This window comes from Arachis hypogaea, chromosome 20, assembly GCF_003086295.3.
Source record: "Arachis hypogaea cultivar Tifrunner chromosome 20, arahy.Tifrunner.gnm2.J5K5, whole genome shotgun sequence".
In the NCBI taxonomy this organism is placed as follows: domain Eukaryota; kingdom Viridiplantae; phylum Streptophyta; class Magnoliopsida; order Fabales; family Fabaceae; genus Arachis; species Arachis hypogaea.
In genome coordinates this window covers 130,733,189-130,757,943 of record NC_092055.1, presented here as the reverse complement: position 1 = coordinate 130,757,943, position 24,755 = coordinate 130,733,189, and the positions used below count along the sequence as shown (strand labels likewise).

General features: G+C 34.9%; 2 non-coding genes across 2 annotated transcripts; one reads left to right on the top strand and one right to left on the bottom strand.

The window, feature by feature from the left end:
* Positions 1 to 1,431: 1,431 nt before the first annotated feature.
* LOC112787653 (small nucleolar RNA R71) lies at positions 1,432 to 1,539 on the bottom strand. Its single transcript, XR_003195054.1, has one exon. It is a non-coding gene; the product is annotated as a small nucleolar RNA R71 (small nucleolar RNA).
* Positions 1,540 to 21,703: 20,164 nt separating this feature from the next.
* On the top strand, positions 21,704 to 21,810 carry LOC112787917 (small nucleolar RNA R71). Its single transcript, XR_003195301.1, has one exon. It is a non-coding gene; the product is annotated as a small nucleolar RNA R71 (small nucleolar RNA).
* Positions 21,811 to 24,755: the final 2,945 nt, after the last annotated feature.

The window sequence follows — 24,755 nt, the reverse complement described above, 5'->3', positions numbered from 1 at the left end:
GTAAGAAAAGTCAATTCGGAAAATAGATATCTCTGAAGCCTTAACTGTTTCTCCATATATTATTCTCATCAATTTACTGCTTGCTATTTTAATTTCTGAATTACTGTTTAATTCTTTTGAACCTTCAAACACCATTTTCTGTTTGTCTGACTAAGCAAATCACTTGACCATTGTTGCTTAATCCATCAATCATCGTGAGATCGACCCTCATTCACATGAGGTACTACTTGGTACGACCCGATGCACTTGCCGGTTAGTTTGTGGACTCTAAATTCCGCACCAAGTTTTTGGCACCGTTGCCGGGGATTGACTGTGATTCACAACTATCAGTTGTTTGATTGCTTAGATTAGATAATTTTTTTAATTAATTTTATTTTACTATTATTAATTTTTAATTCCCAAGTTTTTCTTTTCCTTGTTTTTCGTTTCCCATTCCCTTGTCCCGTGCATTCTTTTTGCTTCCTTTTATATTTTTTATTTTTTTCAAAACTTTCGTTCGTTTTTGATTTATTGTTCCTTTTTATTTTTATTTTCTTTTATTTTTGTTTTGTTTCTTCCCATTAATTTTTATCTTTTTATCTATTTTTAGTTTTATTTTATTTTTGTTTTTAATTTCAAAAAAAAATTATATATATTACATCATATATTTGTTTTTCTTTAATTTCTGAAATTAAGTTTGGTGTTACCTAGTAAATTTTATTTTACTTTTCTTGTTCAATTTTTTTTCATTTATTTCGAAATTTTTAGCTTAATATTATTTATAATTTTCGAAATTTGCTTATCTTAATCAGTTAGCTGTTTATTTTTTTTTTTTTCACAGGTTACTTCACAGTTAATTCTCTACACTCTGACGTAGAGAATCCCAATTTTTTTCTTATTTTCTGTCTGTTTATGAGCAGGAACAGGGACAAGGAACCTCTGTTAGACTTTGATCCTGAACCTAAAAGGACTTTGAAGCGGCGTTTGCAACAAGCAAGACTTTACAAGGCTACAGAGTCCACTATGGATCATAATAATGTTGTTAATACCAATGTGGCAAATCTAGTTGGGAATGAGTAACCTAGAAGAGTGCTTGGCTCTTACACTGCTCCTAATGCAGACCTTTATGGCAAAAGTATTATGGTGCTTCCAATAGCTGCAAATAATTTTGAACTGAAGCCACAGCTAGTTACTCTTGTGCAACAAAATTGTCAATATCATGGACTCCCTTAGGAAGATCCAAATTAGTTTATTTTTTATTTTCTGTAGATTTGTTACACTGTGAAGACCAATGGAGTGAATCCCGAGGTATACAAACTCATGCTCTTCCCATTTGCTTTGAGAGACAGAGCAAAACTATGGTTAGATTCTCAACCCAAGGAGAGTCTGGATACTTGGGACAAGGTTGTCACTAGATTTCTAACTAAATTTTTCCCACCTTAAAAGCTTACTGAGCTATGGGTGGAGGTTCAGACTTTTAAACAGAAAGATGGTGAAACCCTTTATGAAGCTTGGGAAAGATTCAAGCTACTGACTAGACAATGCCCTCCAGATATGTTCTCTAGATGGACTCAGCTGGATATCTTTTATGAGGGCATATGTGAGATATCCAAGATGCACTTGGATAATTCTGCAGGTGGTTCTTTGCACATGAAGAAGACACCAGAGGAGACTATTGAGCTTATTGAGTTGGTTGCTAACAACCAATACTTATATTCCTCCAATAGGAATCCTTTGCACTCTGAGACCTCTCAAAAGAGAGGCGTGTTGGAAGTGGAAGCTGTTAATACTCTTCTTGCTCAGAACAAGTTTTTGTCTCTGCAAATAAATCTGATTACTCAACGGTTGAGTGGAATGCAAAGTTCAGCTGTCAACACTCAGAATGCCCCCCAAGAAGCCTCTTATGACATGACAGGTAATTTTATGCAAAATGAAAATTATGATTATGCTCAATTTTCTTCTGAACAGGTCAATTACATGGGGAGTGCCCCTAGAAATCCCAATAATGATCCCTATTCTAAGACCTACAAACAGGGGTGGAGAAATCACCCAAATTTTGGGTGGAGATAGCAACCTCAGAGGCCACAAATTTTAATAATAATTCTCAGGGTAGTTTTCAATAGAATAATTTTAATAACCACCAGTTTCAGTCATCTCAGCAAGAAACTTCTCAGTCCCAGCAAAACAATGATTTGGAAGCAATATTGGCAAGTTTTAGACAGAAAATCAGAGCATCAATCAAGAACTTAGAGATTCAGATGGGTCAATTAGCCACAAAAGTTAATGAAATTGATCAGAGGACCACTAATAGCCTTCCTGGTAACACAATTTCAAATCCAAGAGAGGAATGCAAGGCTATCACCTTGATAAGTGGACAAGTGGCAAGTACGGAAGCACAAGTTAATGAGGAGCCAGTTGAAAAGGAAGCTCCAGAGGAGAAGAAGGAAGAAGTAGAGCACGTCCCTCCAAAGCGTGCGGACAACCCATTCCCAGACTCTCTTGACACTTATCCTACATTGCCAAAGGCTCCTGAGTACAAGCCTAAAATGCCATATCCTCAGAGACTTCAAAAGGAGACCAAGGACAAACAATTTTTAAATTTCTTGGAAGTCTTTAGAAAGTTGCAAATCAATATTCTTATTGCTGAGGTTTTAGAGCAAATGCCTCTCTATGTCAAGTTCATGAAGGAGCTGTTGTCAAAGAAGAAGCCTTTAAAGGGAGATGAGACATTGGTCCTGACTAAGGAATGTAGTGCCATCATTCAGAATAACTTACCACGGAAGATGTCGGATCCAGAGAGCTTTCAAATTTCATGCACCATTGGGAGCACAACCTTTGAGAAAGCATTATGTGATCTGGGAGCAAGCATCAATTTAATGCTCTTGTCTGTGATGAAGAAGCTGCAAATCTAAGAGGCACAACCCACAAAGATAGCATTACAGATGGTAGACAAATCTATGAAGCCTGCATACGGATTAGTGGAGAATATCTTGGTCAAAGTGGGTAAGTTCTTTCTCCCAGCAGATTTTGTGATTCTTGACACGGGAGAGGATGAGAATGCCTCTATAATTCTAGGAAGACCATTCCTAGCCACTGGGAGAGCTCTAATCGATGTAGAGGTGGGTGAATTAGTGCTTAGAGTGCATAATGAGCAACTGGTCTTTCATGTCTTCAAAGATATACATTCAGCAGGTGAAGAAGAGAGGTACATGCAGACTGGGCTTCTTACTCCAAACTTTCAAGAACCCCCTGATGATGCACAGCAGAATTTGCAGCTCAAACCTCCTTTAGTAACAATCAATAAAATTCCTCCTGACATCAAACCTGAGTTTGGTGTCGGGAATGCATCTTCCATCAAGGAGGAGGTCCCCAAAAAGAAGAAAGTACTCAGGGGATGGAGAAACAAAAAGATCCCCACTGAAGGTTTCTCCCCAGGAATGAAGGTGGTGTTAACTAGCAATCCAGTGTGGACTTATACAGTAAACAGAATCCTCTCTCTGGAGCATATTGAGCTACGTTATGGGGACACAGGAAAGAAATTCACAGTGAGGGGTGAAGAGCTGAGCCCTTATGATCCTCCTCCTTAGAGGAGCTGACCGTCAAGCTAGTGACGGTAAAGAAGCGCTTGTCGGGAGGCAACTCGATAATTTCGTATCCTTAGTTATTTTTCCGTTGCGTTGATTATATTATTTGTTTGATTTTTATTGAGTTTTTACTGTCTTCCTTTGTTTTATGTATGCTTGATCATGCAGAATTTTTAGAACAGGAACCAGACACTTAGAAAAATTTTTGAACACTCTAGAAGATGTTGAGTCTGCCAACTCCACGCTGAACTTGGAATTTTCCAAGTTTAACATGGAGTATGCGTAATAGCTGGACAAAAAGCACCATAAAGTCTACGCTGAACTTAGAATTTTCCAAATTCAGCGTGAAAAACGACGTAAATAGGGGGAGATTAGCCAAAAACCCACGCTGAACTTGAAATACCTCAAATTCAGCGTGGGATGTGCGTAGCAATTGGGAGTTCACTTCGGGAGGCTCCACACTGAACTTGGCTCCTTCTAAGTTCAGCGTGGAGAGAAGGCATGCATTCCAGGGCTTTCACGCTGAACCCACCCACTTCCAAGTTCGACGTGAAGTAACACATCCACGCCAAATCCTTATTCTTCGCCAAATCCACACACAATCTCCTATTCCCATGACCAAATCCCCATCATATTTGCCCCCACCTTTCCTGATTCTCTCCATTCATATTACCCCAATCCCGTCCCACAGCTGTCACCCGTGCCAAGCCCTGCAACCCTCCCTTCCTACCATTCCATACATATACTACCCCCTATATATATACACACGTTTCCCCTCCCCCTTATATATACTAGCGGCTCAATAGGTATTACAGCTGCTTTTCTATTATTTTTAAAAAATTAATTTTATTTTTTTGTTAATATATTATTTACTCTTTAAATTTATTGGATAAATATTTTTTATTTTAATATTAACGTGACCTTATTTATATTATATTTTATTAAAATTAAAATTACTATAAAATTTTTTTAAAATTTTAAATTATAAAAACTCACTCACCATACAGAAGTATATATATATTATCAGAAAAAATATAATTTTAAAAATAATGATAATAACATTATCCTGATTCAAAAAGAGTATATATAAACCAAAATACATATTAGTTATTTACAAAAGATAATTTTTACATAAATATTATGGATATTCATATTTGCATTGTCTTCATCTTTTTTAAGTGGTAGGTCAAAATATGGATCTAAATATGAAAAAGCCTTCATTTTTTATAAATAATGAAAAATAGAAGTAATGAGAATGCTTATTTTTTTTGTTTTAAATATCAAACTATAAGAATAATTAATAAGCAAAATAGGAGAGTATAAAAATCATTCATAATTCATCATACATCTCCTTATCGATAACTTCTCGATTCTTGAAAAACTGTCAGATTTATTGACCATATAAATAACTATATAAACACTTCAAGATTATTAGTTAAAAATTATGTGTAACAAAATCAAAATAAAAATTTAAAAATATTATCTACAAATTAAGTATTTATAAACATTATTAAGTTTAATTATTTATTTTTAATTGTAGTTAATTTGAGGTCGAGATAAAAATTTATATTCAAAAGACTCTTTATCTTCATACATAATTTCAATTGTTAAAAAATATTTTATTTTTCTTTTTAATTTTATATTTAATTTTTAAAATTTTTTTAATTTCATTAATTTTTTAAAATTATTAATTTATATTTTTATTATATCCTTGTACTATATTAAACACTATTCTTTCTCTTACTATTATTCTCTAAATACATACTTGTCATTGTCTCATCGCCATTATTATATTTTCTTGTTCTCCTTTCTCATTTTTTCCTTCTCCTTCCACCTTCTTGTCACCCGATCGTAATTAATTATCACCAAGTATTATTATCGCAACTTTTAATCTTGTCTATCACTTTGATTTATAATCATCTATTCTGTTAACTTTTATGAGTTGTTGAAGTTTCGCTAAAAGAAGTAAGACATAAAGTATTTAAAATTTTTACCCAAATTATCAAATTAACTTTTAGAATGTATAAATTTATAAATTTAAATTAAATAAGATATTAAACAAATTTATTATGTTGTTATTATGTGTAACAAAATCAAAATTAAAATTTAGAAATATTTTTTACAAATTAACTATTTATAAACGTTATTAAGTTTAGTTATTTATTTTTAATAGTATTTAATTTGAAGCTGAGATAAAAATTTTAAAACACTATTTATCTTCGTGCATAATTCTAATTGATAAAAAATATTTTAATTTTTTATTTTATATTTAATCTTTTAAATTATCTTTAATTTTGTTATTTTTAAAATTATTAATTTATATTTTTATTATATCCCCTTACTATATCAAACAATATTCTTTCTCCTACTATTATTCTCTATACACATACTTGTTATTATCTCATCGCCATTATTATATTACCTTGTTCTCCTTTCTCTTTTTTTTCTTCTCCTTCCACCTTCTCTTAACCCGACCGTAATTAATTATCACCAAGTATTATTATCGCAACTTTTAATCTTGTCTATCACTTTGATTTATAACCATCTATTCTATTAACTTTTATGAGTTGTTGAAGTTTTGTTAAAAGAAGTAAGATATAAAGCATTTAAATTTTTTTTCAAATTATCAAAATTTGATGTCAGTAATCCCAAAAAACAATCTCAAAATATATTATTTTTAACTAAATAAAAAATAATACATAATTGTATGTTTTTTAATTAATAATTAAAAAATTAAGTCGTAATTTAATATAGTACCTTAGGATAAAAGGCAACCATTGTTATTCATGTTTGACTGCTACTATCTAAGTTTCACATTTATTTTATTGTGCACATTAATTAAAGTATATTTTATTATTTTATTTTACATGTTTTGAAATAATACCACTGTATTATTAGGATGGGATTAATTTTTATAATCTAATGCAAATCTTTATATTATGTTGCTTGTCATTTGAATACTATCCATTTAAAATAGTTACTTAATATTTTTTATGGTGGTAAATTTTTATAATTAGTTTAAAAATTTTAACTTTCTCTTTCTCACTCTATCTCTAAGATTTTGAACAAACTCAATTTTATTATTAAATAGTTTTTTAAGTTCAGAATATTTTTAACTTTTTATATAATAATTAGACTTAATAAATTACTAAAATTCAAACCTATATTCTCTTGAACTACTTCTTGATCATATAATTCGAATCGTTTAAATAAAGATCGTTAGGCCTTAAAATTTTCAAAGTAAAAGAATAATACAATAAAATAAATTAAAAACCTAATAATATATATATCTATATATATATATATGAAAAATAATAAATTAAAACTTACATGGCTCATGAGATAGAAAAATAAAGAGAAGAAAATAATCATAACATAGTTCTTATCTTACCACATTTAAATTTTATATGTCAATCTAATAATTAATAAAAAATAATATTATCAAATATAAAATAGATTAAAAATAAAAAAGAGATTAATAAAATCAATTAACAAAATTCTTATCTTAGGTCGCCAGATTATTTGAAAAATTAATTAACAAAGTTCTTATATTGCTACATTTATTGTGTTATCTGTCAAACTAATAATCAATAAAAAATAATATTATCCAATGTAAAATAGATTACAAATAAAAAAAAGAAATTAACAAAATATGTGTGAGAATTTTTCATTCTACCATTGGTAGGTGTAGGTTTTTTTTATCTTTTATATGTTAATTATGTGACAAATGAATAATATTAAATTAATTAATTTTCTTGCAATACAAATTTAGGAAATTAATAAATGTTAAACCTACTACTCTATATAATTAAATATCAAATTCAGTACTTAGATAGTTTAGGAAATTAACATATTAATGTTTTTAACGAATCCTTGATAGGTGCGAACTTTCTTGCGTCCTATGTATATGCCAATCAAATAACTTAGCCAATATGCAAAATAAATAATATTGTGGTAGAAAAAATTAATAATTTAATTTAGTTTCAAAGTAAATATTTATGTATTCAAATTTCAAATATAATACTCTACATAATCAATATTTTAGAAAATAAAAAAAAATATTACAAAGCAATTAAAAAAAACAAAATATTTATGAAATTTTCATTCAATCATTGATAGTCAAAGACATATAAAAAAAGATAAAAACAGATATCAAATCAAAAGAAATGGTTTTCTTTCTGCATCAAATTGATAAAACTAAAAAAATTATTTCTTTTTACATTAAATTGATAAAAACAAAAGGTGATATAGTACTATTTTCATATGTCAAAAATTGGGAATAAATTAAAAAGGCAGAGAAATGACTGAAAATATAGATTAGATAAATAAACTAAAGAGAAGAAGAGATATAAGTGAATGTTACACGTAAAAGTAGTAACTGCTGCAAACTGAAGGAAATTTGCAATTGCAGTGGATGAAGGCAATGGAAGAGGATGGAGGCGAGAGTGTTGAAGCTAAGAAAGGAGAATAACAGAACAGTAAGACAAATATAGAAAAGTAAAAACCAAACTGTAGTGGATAGAGGCAATAGAAGATGTGTTATTATAGTTATAGAAGTAACAAAACTGTTTTCATTTTAGTGGGAAGTTATTGGATTTTTCAAAACAAATTTTTATATCTATTTTGTCCTTATAATTTGCTTTATGAAATAGTTTATTGTAGGGTTAATATAGTCCAAAAAAATTGGACACCAAAGTCATGGTCAACTCTCTGTGTTGGCTTTATATATTGTTATAGATATAAGTATCAAGAGTATATTAAATTAAAATAATATGATAATTAAAGAAAAAAATTATTCTTTATACATTTAATTAAAAAAAATTACCTTGTTTAAACTATTTTGCAAATAGAGCCATTTTTATAATCTTGCGATTGAGAGTGATCAATTTTTTAAAATTTCTTTGAGGGTTGAAAATAAAGCAGTTACATAATTTTCTCGTGGGTTAATATAAAATTTATAGAACGTGATTACGTGACTAAGTATGTAGTTTTAGATTATAAAAGTAGGGACAAAATAAAAAAAAATTGGATACCAAACCTTCTGTATTCCCATTATATATTGTTATAGATGAAATTTTCATTCAATCATTGATAGTCAAAGACATATAAAAAAATATAAAAACAGATATCAAATAAAAAGAAACGGTTTTCTTTCTGTATCAAATTGATAAGACAAAAAAAATTATTTCTTTTTACATTAAATTGATAAAAACAAAAGGAGATATAGTACTATTTTTATATGTCAAAAGTTGAAAATGAATTAAAAAGGCAGAGAAATGACTGAAAATATAGATTAGATAAGTAAACTAAAGAGAAGAAGAGATATAAGTGAATGTTACACGCAAAAGTAGTAACTGCTGCAAATTGAAGGAAATTTGCAACTGCAGTGGATGAAGGTAATGGAAGAGAATGGAGGCGAGAGTGTTGAAGAAAGGAGAATAACAGAACAGCAAGAAAAATATAAAAAAGTAAAAACCAAACTGCAGTGGATGGAGGCAATGGAAGATGTGCTATTATAGTTATAGAAGTAACAAAACTGCTTTCATTTTAGTGGGAAGTTATTGGATTTTTCAAAAAAAAATTTATGTCTATTTTGTCCTTTTAATTTGCTTTATGAAATAGTTTATTGTAGGGTTAATATAGTCCAAAAAAATTAGACACCAAAGTCATGGTCAACCCTCTGTATTGACTTTATATATTGTTATAGATATACGTCTCCCCCCTCCTTTCTATACATATATATATATATATATATATATATATATATATATATATATATATATATATATATATATATATAATTAAAAAACAAATAAAAATAAAAATAAAAAAATAAAAAAATAATATATCTTTTAATTATTTTCACATCTCTTGTCCTTTTATTTTTCTATTTTTTTATATACTAATATTTGTTTTTCCTCTTCCGTCTGTCTTTTTATGTCCCTCTCTATTTTCAATTCTTCTTTGCTTGAGGACAAGAAAACTTTTAAGTTTGGTATTGTTACTTCGCTTTTGGCTTTTCTGTTTATTTTAATAGCACCAAAGGGAGACGAATCATCTCCACGGAGGAGCACAGCTAGAAGAATGAGATGGCCACTAGGATAACTGAGGTGGTTAAGTTCCTTTTATTCTATATTTTCTCCCGTTCTTATTATGATTAGGTTTCTGTTTTCTGTTTATTTTGCTATTGCATGATCAGTTATTATTTCAATTCCTAGGTTCTAGTTTAATTTATCGTTTATTTTGTTATTTGATTTTTTTTATGCTGAAAAAGAGTGTCTCATGTATTGCTCATTGAGCTTGAAATCAAAAGAAAAAAAAATAGAAAGTCATGTGATGCATGAAAAGATTGAGTTTATATTAAAGAATAGTCTTATTTACTTAAATGTGGTGGTATTATTTGTGATTCTGAATGCATGACATGAACAGTGCATATTTGAATTTAAATCAAAGGATGTTGATGTATGTGGAATAGGAATTTAGAGAACTATTATGAATTTTCTGAATTAAACAAAAGCTTAATTCTTGAAGTAAAAGAAACAGCAAAAGAAAAATAAAAGCAAGGTCCAAGGCTCTGAGTATCAATGACTAGGGAGGTCAGACATGATAAAAAAAACTCAAAGAGTTGTTTCCCTAGTTATATGCTTGTGGTGTTCTTGTGTCAAGTAATCCTTGAGACAGAACATTTAGAGTCGAGATCAATTGCATTCAGCAGAGTATGCCAAAGGCTTTGAGCACCACTGTCTGGGAGTAGTTGAAAGAAAAATCAGAACTTCAAGAGATTTTCCCAATCAAGTGTTTGTGGTGTTTCTGTGTCAAGTAAAGCTTGAGACAAAACATTTAAACTCACTGCTAGGCTCAAGGTGCAAAGCACCAAAGAAAAGAGAATTAAAGTAAATTTTGATGTGTTCAAGGATTAAACTGGAGTATAAAGATCAGAGAATTCATAATATGATCCGGATTCCAATTCCGAATGATACTGACATTTCTCTGATTCAAAAGAGAGTGAGATACCAAAATTGTTCAGAGTTACAATGAATAAACCCCATTTTAAGAATAGACTTGAGCATGACTAAACTCCCACTTCTCATGCAAATTCACATCTTGATCATGCACTTATTTTGGTTGCTTGAGGACAAGCAACAATTCAAGTTTGGTGTTGTGATGTGTGAGCATCTTATCTATCTTTTCCTTGTGAATTTGTACTTGAATTGCTAAGTTTAATCAAAATTTAAATATCTTTTGGCCACTATGGATGCTACTTTGAATTGTGCACAATTCTATTTATTTCAGGTAGCATTCGGATGGATTTGACGGAATTTTGTAGCAGAAAAGGAAGAAAGCAAATGATGCTGTCAATCCTGACCTCCTTGCACTCAAACAGAAATAATTACAAATCTGCAGAAAATTAGAAATAAATTGATTTGGGTCTTCCTGGAGAAGACCATGATACTGGCAGTTTTGTTGCACCAGGGTGACCAATTGTGGCTTCAACTCAAAGTTGTTCGCAGCTATAAGTGGCACCACAATGCTTTTTCCATAAAGATCTGCAGCAGGAGTAGAGTAAGAGCCAAGCACTCTTCTTTGTTACTCATTCCCATTCGGATTAGCCATGTTGGCATTAGCAGCATTATTAGGATCCATAGTGGATTCTGCAACCTTGCAAAGCCTTGCTTGTTGCAAACGTCGCCTGAAAGTCCTTTTAGGTTCAGGATCAAAGTTTAAGAGAGGTTTCTTGTCTCTGTTCCTGCGCATACACAGACAGAAGACAAGAAAGGATGGAACTCTCTACGTCAGAGTGTAAAAAATTTCCAGTGAGGTACCATGTGTAAAGAGATAAAAGTACTGAATAAAACAAACACTAAAATTCGAAAATTACTATTAAAATTAAGACAAAAAAATTTGAAATTATTAGGCAAATTAAATAAGAAAAATTAAAATAAGACTAACTAGGAAATACCGAACTTAATTTCAGAAATTAAGAAAAATATTTGTGCTATTTATTTATTTATTTATTATTTTTTTTGAAAATATTAAAGCAAAATTTAAATAAAATTAAAATTAAAACGCCAAATCTAAGCAATCAAACAACTAATAGTTGTTAATCACTATCAATCCCCGGCAACGGCACCAAAAACTTGGTGCGGAATTTATAACCCACAAACTAACTGACAAGTGCACCGAGTCGTAGCAAGTAGTACCTCAAGTGAATGAGGGTCGATCCCACAAGGATTGATGGACTAAGCAACAATGGTTAAGTGATTTACTTAGTTAGACAAACAGAAAATAGTGTTTGAGAGTTCAAAGAGCATTAAACAGTAAACTTAGAATATCAGAAGACAGGCAATAAATAAGTTGGGAATACTATATGGAGAAACAGTTAAGGTTTCAGAAGTATCTATTTTCTGGATTGACTTTTCTTAATAACTATTTTAATCATGCAAGATTTAATTGATGGCAAACCATATGTGACTAAACCCTAAATCCTTAGACCTTTTTAGTCTCCTCTAACTCTCGTCAACATTCAATTCCTTGGTCAATTTATTCCAATTAGAGGGTGAAGTTTAATTCTGGTTATTATGCCACAAAAATCCTAATTATCCAAATATAAGAGGATTATATTTCACGTATCCCATTAAATCCAGATATTTAGAAATTTAGGAGAATATGTTTTCAAGCTGTTGTTCAAATAGAAAGAGGGTCATACTTCCGTTCCACCCAATTTCATAAAATAAAGAACGAAAACAGTTCTTGAATTAAATGAATCAAAACATGAATTAAAATACAAAAACAATAGAATCAATCGATACAATAGACAGAGCTCCTAACCTTAACAGTGGAGGTTTAGTTGCTCATAGAAAAGAGTGAAAACTAGGATTCTGGTAAACTGTAAATTGGACTGAGGTGCAATAGAAGAGAAGTTTCTTTTTTTCTTTTATATCTAATCCTAATTGATTTAAAATTCTATTTTCTAAAACTAAAATAATATCTTTTCCTATTTTAAAATAAAAATAAAGTTTAAATCAGAATTAATTAAAGCAATCCGTGCGTCTTCAATTGATGAATGGGGATCACTTGCTTCGTAGGAAGGCACGCCTAACTTGGCTTGACATTGCGCCTTACTTGAAGGATACCTTGCACCTTACTTGAGGTAAGTAAGTATCAATTGCGTGTTGTGATTCTGCCTTGCGCCTAACTTGGGGGTTCATTGCGCCTTACTTGGTGAGTCACGCCTATGGTTGCGTGTTGTTGTTGTTGTCTTGCACCTAACTTGAGAAATCTCAAGTTAGGCGCAGCCTTGGCCGAATTGGTGGGAGAAAAGTGTGGACTATTATATATCGTTAGAAAGCTCTGGAAGTTAGCTTTCCAACGCTGCTGAAATCACGTTCATTGGACCTTTGTAGCTTGAGTTATTCAGGTTTGAGTACAGAGAGGTCAGGGTTGACAACATCATTCGCCTTCTTCTCTTTTTCTGCGGAAACTCCATCAAATCCAGTCAAATGCTACCTAAAATAAACAGAATTACACAAGACTCAAAGTAACATCCATAGTGGCTAAAATATAATTAATTCTTGATTAAACTTAACAAGTTAAATGCAAATTTACTAGGAAAAGATAGGAAAGATGCTCACGCATCACAACACCAAACTTGAATTGTTGCTTGTCCTCAAGCAACCCAAAATAATATAAGATTGAGACGTGAATTTGCATGAGAGGTGAGAGTTCAGTTATGCTTGTGTCTCTTCTTAAAGTGGGATTTATCTATTGCAATTCTAAACAGTTTTGGCATCTCACTCTCCTTTGAATCAGAGGAATGTCAATGTCATGCGGAATTAGAATCCCGATCATATTATGAGTTCTCTTATCTTTATACCTTAGTTAAATCCTTGAACATAGCAGATATCCCTTAATTCTCAATTAACTGGTGCTTTGCACCTAGAGCCTAGCCGTGACTTTAAATGTTCTGTCTCAAGGGTTAATTGACACAAGAACACCACAAGCACTTAACTGGGGAACTCTTTTGAAGTTCTGATTTTTCTTTCAGCTACTCCCAGACAGTAGTGCTCAAAGCCTTTGGCATACTCTACCAATTACAATTGATCTCGACTCTAAATATTTTGTCTCAAGGATTACTTGACACAAGAACACCACAAGCATATGACTAGGGAAACAACTCTTTGAGCTTTTAATCATGTCTAACCTCCCTAGTCATTGATGCTCAGAGCCTTGGACCTTGCTTTTATATCCTCTTTTTTTTGCTGTTTCTTTTGCTTCAAGGATTAACTGTCACTAATTTCAGAAAATTCATAATACTTCTCTAAATTCCTTTTCCTTATACGTCAACATTCCTTGATTCAAATTCAAACATGCACGGTTTTTGTCATGCATTCAGAATCACAGAAAACACCACCACATTTGATTAAATGAGACTACTCTTAAGAAAAAAACTCAATTTCTCATGCATTACATCCCCTTTTTCTTCTTTCTTTTTGATTTCAAGTTCAGTGAGCAATACATGAGACACCTTTCAGAATTAAAGCAACTAACAGAAATTTTGAAAATAACAGAACTAAACTAGAACCTAGAAATTTAAATAATAAAGGATCATGTGATCAATAAAGCAAAATAACAGAAAACAGGAGTATATTAAAGTAATGGCAGACTATGATAGAAGGTGAAAATAACTAGACCACCTTAATCTCCCTCGTGGGGATCTCTCTCCTCAAGATGTGCTCTGTAAGGTCCTCTCAGGCGACTGTAGTCCTATTGCAGCTGATGAATCTCCTGCCGTTAAAATTCCTGAGTAGCCCGCATCTCATCAAGGGTGGTGCAGAGGTGTGCCCAACGACTGTCCTGTACCGCTCTCATCTCCTCCACATACGCAGTGTGCTATTGCTAGCGGATATCATTCGCGACTCTCATCTGCTCAATAGAGGTGGTGAGCTGCTGCCAATATTCCTGAGGAAGGTCATGCTGTCCCTGAGGTGGTGGCTGATCCTGCTGAGCTTCCTCTTCAACCTGCTCTTCCATGCGGACTCTGTGCTATTCTCTGTGGGTCTCTATTCTCTTCTTTGTAATTGGTTTCTCAACAGAGATGGGGATATCATTCTCTATTCTTACCCCTGCTGCTTCACACAGGCGATAAATCAAATGTGGGAATCCGAGACTAGCTTTCTTATAGGGACTAGAGGCAATCTTGTATATCTGCTCTGGGATAATATCCTCCACCTCCACCACTTCTCCCTGTATGATGCTGTAAATCATGACAGCCCGGTTCATAGTGCATTTGGACCAATTGCTAGTAGGCATGATGGACCTTCGAATGAAATCCAACCATCCTTTAGCTAAAGGGACAAGATCAGCGCTCTTTAAATGATTCAGCTTTCCCTCAACACCTAGCCTCCACTGAGAACCCGAAATGCATAATTTTTCAATAACCAGATTCAGCTCCTAATTATTATCCATTCGCTAACTATAACTGGGGGCTAGCTGAGGTGGATACAGCAGGTGGAGAGCTTCTCTGACGCGTGTTGGGCTGAATCTGATGATCTTGCCTCTTACATAACTTTCATAAGTCTTCTCATTTACTCCCTCAACGTCCTTATATGTGATCCAGAGGTTTCCATAAAACTCTTGGACCATTAATTGCCCAACCTCTGTGTGCAGGTTGCACATAAAATTCCACCCTCTGCTGTCAATTTGAGACTGAATTTTCGGATAGTCATCTGGCTTCAGTGCAAATCTTACCTCCGGAACCACAGGCCTCTTTGTAGTATACTCATAAAAATATTCTTCATGGATCTTGGACCTGAATCTGTGCGTGTCATGAGAACTAGTGGCCAGTTCTTTTCCTTTTCTTTTCTTTGAAGATGTGGTAGTCTTGGGTGCCATTACAACAGAAAAACAGAAAGAAAAATAGAAAGCAGAGCGACACAACACCAAACTTAAAAATTTTGCTCGTCTCCGAGCAAACTAAAGAAATACAAAGGTGAAGAAGAAAGAAAAACAGAAATTCAAATAGCAAAAAATAAAAGACAATGCTAAAAAAATATTTCCTATTTTTTTTGAATTATATAAAAAAAAACTAAAACAGAAAAAGAAAAAGGGGACGAGGGGAGAGGGTGGGATGTGTTTGTGGTTAAGGAAACAAGGAAGATTTTGGGAAGGGGAGGTGGAGTTGGCCACGGGTTAATGACGGAAGGAGGGAATGTGGGGTGGTGGAAGGTTGAACGTGTGTGAGTGTGGTGTATCCGAAGAAAGAAAGGAAGGAAGAGAGGAAGTGTTTTGCTGTGTGTGATGGAGGGTTAGAAGGGGGTTTAAATAGGAGAGGGGCTGGGAAGGTTTAATCGGGTAGGTGGGGAGGGGAGTCACGGGTTAGTGTTGGAAGGAGGGGGAGAATATATTGGAAAGGAGAGGATGGACAGGGATGCAGGAGAGGGGTGGAGAAGAAAGGTAGTCAAGGGGATAGGGGAATATATAGGGAAGAGGGGCTAGTGCGCAGGTACTAGAGGGTTGGGAAGGGGTTGGCACGGTTAAGGGGGGCTTATATAGGCACGAGTTGATCTTGGAAAAAGGGAAAGTATATTTGAATTGGTTGGCAAGGGTTGAAGGGGATTTGGTTCAGGTATGATATGATATGATATGGGGTTGGGGGGACTTAAGGTGGGGAGGGGACCATGGAAGTAAGGCTGTGCCTTACTTGGTTTAGAAACAATATGACCGCGCCTTACTTGGGCTAAGTAGCAAGGCCTTGCGCCTTACTTGAATTGAGGCTGCGCCCAACTTGGCACCATGCCTTCCCCAGCACGCCTTACTTGAATTCAGAGGTGTGTCCTGCACCTTACTTGGTACAAGGGGCGTGTCCTGCGCCTTACTTGGTACAAGGGGCAAAGGCTTGCGCCTAACTTGGTTGGAGGCCTTCGTTGCTGCGCCTTACGCAGAGCCTCCCAAGTGTGCCAAAGATTCAGGCGCCTAACTTGTGCTTCTTTGCGCCTAACTTGAGTGGAGTCACCATATCTTGCGCCTAAGTTGAAAAATTCTCAAGTTAGGCGCAGACCCTCCCGAGAGTAGTGGTTCTTGATGCGTATCATGCGGCGCCTAATATGAAAAATTCTCAAGTTAGGCGCAGACCCTCCCGAATGAAATTCTTCTTGAATAGTATCCTGTGGCGCCTAACTTGAAATTCTCAAGTTAGGCACAGACCTTCCCGAATGAAATTCTTCTCTGCGCATCCTGTAGCTCTGTTTCAGGAAACTGTTCTGTTTCAAAAATTCTGCATGATCTAAACAGACGTAAAAAGAAAAATAGTAAAAACTCAATAAAAATCAAATAAATAATATAATCAACTCAATGGAAAAATAACTAAGGATACAAAATCATCGGGTTTCCTCCCAACAAGCGCTTCTTTAATGTCACTAGCTTGACGGTCAGTTTTGCTAATTCAGCAGATGAGCGGACCTCTGACGATCAATTTTGCCTCCAAGATAGTGCTTCAACCTCTGGCCATTTATTGTAAATTTTCTGTCAGAATTCTCCTCTTGAACTTCTACATGACCATATGGTGAAGCTCTGGTAACCACAAACGGTCCTGACCACCGAGATTTCAACTTTCTGGAAAAGAGTTTGAGCCTTGAATTATACAGAATCACTCTCTGTCCTGGCTCAAAGACTCTGATGGCAATCTTCTTGTCATGCAATAACTTGGTTCTCTCCTTATAGAGCTTGGCATTCTCATAGGCTGAATGTCTGAATTCATCAAGCTCATTCAGCTGAAGCATTCTTTTAATTCCTGCAGCCTCTGAATCAAGATTCAGATACCTGATTGCCCAGTAAGCTTTATGCTCCAGCTCAACTGGCAAGTGACAGGCTTTGCCATAGACCAACTGATAAGGGGACATGCCAATAGGAGTCTTGTAAGCTATTCGGTATGCCCAGAGAGCATCATCAAGCTTCCTAGACCAGTCCTTTCTTGAAACACTGACGGTCTTCTCTAGAATCCTCTTAAGTTCCCTGTTGGAAACTTCAACCTGTCCGCTTGTCTGAGGGTGATAGGGGGTTGCCACTTTATGACGAACTCCATATCTCTGCAGAAGAGAGTCCAGCTGTTTGTTATAGAAGTGGCTTCCACCATCACTAATGAGTGTCCTTGGGACACCAAACCGGATAAAAATATATCTCTGAAGAAAGCTCATCACTACTTTGGCATCATTGGTGGGTAGAGCCACGACTTCTACCCACTTGGACACATAATCAACTGCCACAAGAATGTAGTTGTTTGAATGTGAGGGAGGGAAGGGTTCCATGAAATCAATACCCCACACATCAAACAACTCAATCTCAAGAATTTCCTGCTATGGCATTTCATGGTTGGCAAAGAGATTCGTGGCTTTTTCTCATCTGTCACAGTGCTTCACAAATTCTCTTGAATCTCTTAAGAGAGTCGGCTAGTAAAACCCGCTCTGAAGGACCTTTGTAGCTGTCCTTTCACCACCAAAGTGGCCTCCATAATCAGAACCATGACAGTGCCAAAGAATCTGCTGGGTTTCTTCATCTGGGACACATCTTCGGATTATACCATCTGAACACCTTTTAAAAAGGTACAGTTCCTCCCAAATGTAGTACTTTGCATCAGTCAATAGCTTTTTCACTTGTTGCTTACTGTACTCATTTGGAATAAAATTCATGGCCTTATAATTCGTAATGTCTGCAAATCATGGCGGAGCCTACTGAATGAGGAATAATTGCTCATCCGAAAACGTCTCAATCACAGCTGTCGGTGTTTGTACTCTTGCTTCAGGCTCAATTCTGGAGAGATGGTCAGTTACTTACTTGATTTTCTGACCATTTCCTGTCTTTTATTTCAATATCAAACTCCTGAAGGAGTAACACCCATCTAATTAATCTTGGTTTAGAGTCCTGCTTGGTTAGAAGGTACTTCAAAGCAGCATGATCAGTATAAACAATAACTTTAGAACCAATTAAATAGGACCTAAACTTATCAACAGCATACACAATAACTAATAATTCTTTTTCTGTAGTTGTGTAATTCTTTTGGGCATCATTTAACACACGATTGGCATAGTAAATGACATGTATAAGCTTACCATGCCTCTTTCCTAAAACAGCTCCTATAGCAAAGTCACTAGCATCACACATCAATTCAAATGGTAAATTCCAGTCGGGGGAGCTATAATGGGAGCAGAGGTAAGGTTTGCTTTCAGAGTTTCAAAAGCATGCAAACATTCAGCATCAAACACAAAAGAAACATCAACAACCAACAGGTTGCTCAATGGTTTAGCAATTTTAGAAAAGTCCTTTATAAATCTCCTATAAAATTCTGCATGACCCAAGAAACTCCTGACTGCTTTAACATTAGCTGGTGGTGGTAATTTTTCAATTACCTCCACCTTTGCTCTGTCAACCTCAATCCCCTTACTTGAAATCCGGTGTCCAAGAACAATGCCTTCTGTAACCATAAAATGGCATTTTTTCCAATTTAAAACAAGGTTTGATTCTTGACACCGTTTCAAGACAAGAGATAAATGTTTAAGGCAGGATTCAAAAGAATTACCAAAAATAGAAAAATCATCCATAAATACCTCAATGAACTTTTCAACCATATCAGAAAAAATTGAAAGCATGCACCTCTAAAAAGTTGCTGGAGCATTACAAAGTCCAAATGGCATTCTCCTATATGCAAATACTCCAAAGGGGCATGTGAATGCTGTCTTCTCTTGATCTTGAGGGTCCACTGCAATTTGGTTATATCCAGAATATCCATCTAGAAAACAATAAAAAGCATGACCAGCTAACCTCTCAAGCATCTGATCAATGAAAGGCAGGGGAAATGATCCTTCTGTGTAGCAGTGTTGAGCCTCCTGTAGTCTATACACATTCTCCAACCTGTGACTGTTCTTGTTGGAATAAGCTCATTCTTTTCATTCTTGATCACTGTCATCCCTGCTTTCTTGGGAACTACCTATACAGGACTTACCTAAGGACTGTCAGAAATAGGGTAAATAATACCTGCTTCCCATAATTTATTACCTCTTTTTGGACCACCTCTTTCATAGTTAGATTGATCTCCTTTGTAGTTGCATAACTGGTTTAGCATCATCTTCAAGGAGGATCTTGTGCATACACTTGGTTGGACTAATCCATTTCAAGTCACTAATGGTCCACCCAAGAGCTGTTTTATGGCTCCTGAGCACTGAAATAAGCGCCTCTTCCTCTTCAGGCTTCAGGGAAGAGCTAATAATCACCGAATATGAATCATTTTCACCCAAGAACACATATTTCAGAGAAGGAGGTAAATGTTTGAGCTCAAACTTGGGGGCTTCCTCTTCTGCTTTAGGCGTGTGAATCATAGCCTTCTGGGGTGGTGAATCATCAACTTTCACTAATTTATACTCAGAAATAGGATCCAGAATGTCATCAAGTACCTCAACTTTTAGTACCTCTTGAACAAGTGGTTCAATAACATATATTTTCATACACCCTTCAGAATCATTAAGGTGCTTGAGAGCTTCAAAAACATTAAGGACCACCTATTCTTTATTGACCTTCAGGGTTAATTCACCCTTTTGCACATCAATCAGAACTCTACCTGTAGCTAAAAAGGGTCTACCAAGTATAATAGAGGATTTTACCTCCTCTTCCATGTCTAATATAACAAAATCAACAGGAAAAATAAATGGTTCTACTTTCACAAGTAAATCTTCAACAACAGGTAATTTAATAGAAAGATCAGCAAGTTGAAGAGAAATATGAGTGGGTTTTACCTCCTCAATTTGAAGCTTTTCATCACTGAAAGTGGCATGAGATTGATGCTAGCTCCAAGATCACATAAAGCTCTCTGAATGGTGACATCTCCAATGGTGCAAGGAATTACGAAGCTCCCTGGATCTGGCATCTTCTCAGAAAGATTGTGTTGAATAATGGCACTACATTCCTTGGTTAACACCACTGTTTCTTGTTCCTTCCAATTCCTCTTGTGGGTCAACAATTCTTTCATAAATTTTGCATAAAGAGGTATTTGCTCAAGAGCCTCTGCAAAAGGAATGTTGATCTGTAGCTTCTTGAATACATCTAAAAATTTAGAAAATTACTTTTCTTTGGAAGCCTTCTAAAGTCTTTGAGGATATGGCATTTTTGGCTTGTATTCGGGAGCCTTTGGTAATGTAGGATAAGAGTCAAGGGAGTCAGAGAACAGGTTGTCTACACGCTTTGGAGGGGCGTGTTCTACTTCTTCCTTCTTCTCCTCTGGAGCTTCATTTTCAACTAACTCTCTTTTAATCTTGGTCTCAGAGCCAGCTACTTTACCACTTCTCAATTGAATAACCTTGCAATCTTCTCTTGGGTTCACCACTGTATCACCTGGAAAAGTACTTGCAGACCTCTCAGGTATTTGCTTGCTCAGTTGGCCCATTTGCACCTCCAAGTTTCTAATGGAGGCTCTGGTTTCCTGCATAAAAGTCCTCATCATCTCCCAATTAGATTCTTCTTGGGATTTAGAATCTGCCTGCGGAGGTGGTTGTTGTTGATGAGATTGTAATTGGTGGTTATTGTGATTGTTCTGTTGGAAGCCACCCTGAAAATTATTGTTAAAATTCTGAGGTCTCTGAGGTTGGTCCCTCCACCCAAAATTTGGGTGATTTCTCCACCCCTGATTGTATGTCTTAGAATATGGATCATTAGTGGGATTTCTAGGACCACTCCCCATGTAATTGACCTGTTCAGAAGAGGATTGAACATAATCATAATTATCCTTTTGCACAAAATTACCTGTCATGTCATAAGAGACCTCTTGAAGTAGATTTTGGGTGCTGATAGCTGAGACTAGCATGCCACCCATCTATTGAGTAAGTAGATTTATTTGCTGAGACATAAGCTTGTTCTGAGCAAGAATAGTATTAAGAGCTTCTACTTCCATAATACCCTTCGTCTGAGGAGACTCAGAGTTCACAGGATTCCTGTTAGATGAGTATAAGTATTGGTTGCTAGCAACCAATTCAATAAGCTCAATAGTCTCCTCCGGTGTCTTCTTCTTGTGCAATGAACCACCTGTGGAATTATCTAAGCACATTTTGGACATTTCACCCAAATCTTCATAAAAGATATCTAGTTAGGTCCATTTGGAGAACATGTCCGGAGGGCATTGCCTAGTCAGTAGCTTGTATCTCTCCCAAGCTTCATAAAGAGTTTCACCATCCTTCTGCCTAAAGATCTGAACCTCCACCCTAAGCTTAGTCAGCTTCTTTGGTAGAAAAATTTAGTAAAAAACTCAGTAACAACCTTGTCCCAAGTATCCAAACTCTCCTTGGGTTGAGAATCTAGTCATAGCTTTGCTCCATCCCTCATAACAAACGGGAAAAGCATGAGTTTGTACACCTCAAGATTCACTCTATTTGTCTTCACAGTATCAAAAATCTACAGAAAATTAGAAATAAATTGATTTGGGTCTTCCTGGGGAAGACCATGATATTGGCAGTTTTGTTGCACCAGGGTGACCAATTGTGGCTTCAACTCAAATTTGTTCGCAGCTATAGGAGGCACCACAATGCTTTTTCCATAAAGATCTGCAGTAGGAGCAGAGTAAGAGCCAAGCACTCTCCTTTGTTGTTCATTCCCATTCGGATTAGCCATGTTGGCATTAGCAGCATTATTAGGATCCATAGTGGATTCTGCAGCCTTGCAAAGCCTTGCTTGTTGCAAACATCGCCTAAAAGTCCTTTCAGGTTCAGGATCAAAGTTTAAGAGAGGTTCCTTGTCTCTGTTCCTGCGCATACACAGACTGAAGACAAGAAAGAATGGAACTCTCTACGTCAGAGTGCAGAGAATTCCCAGTGAGGTACCCTGTGTAAAGAGATAAAAGTACTGAATAAAACAAACACAAATTCGAAAATTACTATTAAAATTAAGAAAAAAATTTGAAATTATTAGGAAAATTAAATAAGAAAAATTAAAATAAGACTAACTAGGAAACACCAAACTTAATTTCAGAAATTAAGAAAAATATTAATGCAATTTATTTATTTATTATTTTTTTCAAAAAATACTAAAGCAAAATTTAAATAAAATTAAAATTAAAATGCCTAATCTAAGCAATCAAACAACTAATAGTTGTTAATCACTATCAATCCCCAGCAACGGCGCCAAAAACTTGGTGCGGAATTTATAACCCACAAACTAACTGGCAAGTGCACCGCGTCGTACCAAGTAGTACCTCAAGTGAATGTGGGTCGATCCCATGAGGATTGATGGACTAAGCAACAATGGTTAAGTGATTTACTTAGTTAGACAAACAGAAAATAGTGTTTGAGAGTTCAAAGAGCATTAAATAGTAAACTCATAATATCAGAAGACAGGCAATAAATAAGTTGGGAATACTATATGGAGAAACAGTTAAGGTTTCAGAGGTATCTATTTTTCGGATTGACTTTTCTTAATAACTATTTTAATCATGCAAGATTTAATTCATGGCAAACCATATGTGACTAAACTCTAATTCCTTAGACCTTTTTAGTCTCCTCTAACTCTCATCAACCGCCAATTCCTTGGTCAATTTATTCCAATTAGAAGGTGAAGTTTAATTCTAGTTATTATGCCACAAAAATTCTAATTATCCAAATATAAGAGGATTATATTTCACGTATCCCGTTAAATCCAGATAATTATAAATTTAGGAGAATATGTTTCCAAGTTGTTGTTCAAATAAAGAGCTTTTCGAAGTTATACAAGAACTCAACTAGAAAGAGGGTCATACTTCCGTTCCACCCAATTTCATAAAATAAAGAATGAAAACGGTTCTTGAATTAAATGAATCAAAACATGAATTAAAATATAAACACAATGGACAGAGCTCCTAACCTTAACAGTGGAGGTTTGGTTGCTCATGGAAAAGAGTGAAAACTAGGATTCTGGTAAACTGTAAATTGGACTGAGGTGTAATAGAAGAGAAGTTTATTTTTTTCTTTTATATCTAATCCTAATTGATTTAAAATTTTATTTTCTAAAACTAAAATAATATCTATTCCTATTTTAAAATAAAAATAAAATTTAAATCAGAATTAATTAAAGCAATCCGCGCATCTTCAATTGATGAATGGGGACCACTTGCTTCGTAGGAAGGCACGCCTAACTTGGCTTGACATTGCGCCTTACTTGAAGGATACCTTGTGCCTTAATTGAGGTAAATAAGTATCAATTGCATGTTGTGATTCTGCCTTGCGCCTAACTTGGGGGTTCATTGCGCCTTACTTGGTGAGTCACGCCTATGTTTGCCTGTTGTTGTTGTTGTCTTGCGCCTAACTTGAGAAGCCTTGGCCGAATTGGTGGGAGAGAAGTGTGGACTATTATATATCGTTGGAAAGCTCTAGAAGTTAGCTTTCCAACATTGCTAAAATCACATCCATTGGACCTCTGTAACTCGAGTTATTCAGGTTTGAGTGCTGAGAGGTCAGGGTTGACAGCATCATTCGCCTTCTTCTCTTTTTCTGCGGAAACTTCATCAAATCCAGCCAAATACTACCTAAAATAAATAGAATTGCACACGACTCAAAGTAACATCCATAGTGGATAAAGGATAATTAATTCTTGATTAAACTCAACAAGTTAAATGCAAATTTACTAGGAAAAGATAGGAAAGATGCTCACGCATCACTTCTTCTCCAGCAACCTCTGCCTCCTCCACGTTGAACTTGGCCTCTGCCAAGTTCAGTGTGGAACTTGAAAGCTCCCAGGGAAGCACATGCCACATCCCACGCTGAGCCAAGTTCAGCGTGGACTCAAAAGGACACGCTAAAAACCACACTGCCTTCTCCACGCTGAACTTGGGAAAAGCCAAGTTTAGCATGGATCCTCAATATAAAAGTGGTCCCCAAGCTTCCATATAAGCTGTGCATGAAGACAAATTAATTTTGATTAAATTTGTATTTTATTTTAAAATAGGAAAAGATATTATTTTAGTTTTAGGAAATATATTTTACATTGATTAGGATTAGATATAAAAGGAAAAAGAATCAGCCCTTCGGAATCTCTTCTCTTACACCTCATTCTGCAATTTACAGTTTTACGAATCCTTATTTTCTCTCTGAACCACGAGCAACTAAACCTCCACTGTTAAGGTTAGGCGCTCTATCTATTGTATGAATTGATACTATTATTTTTCTATTTTAATTCATGTCTTGATTT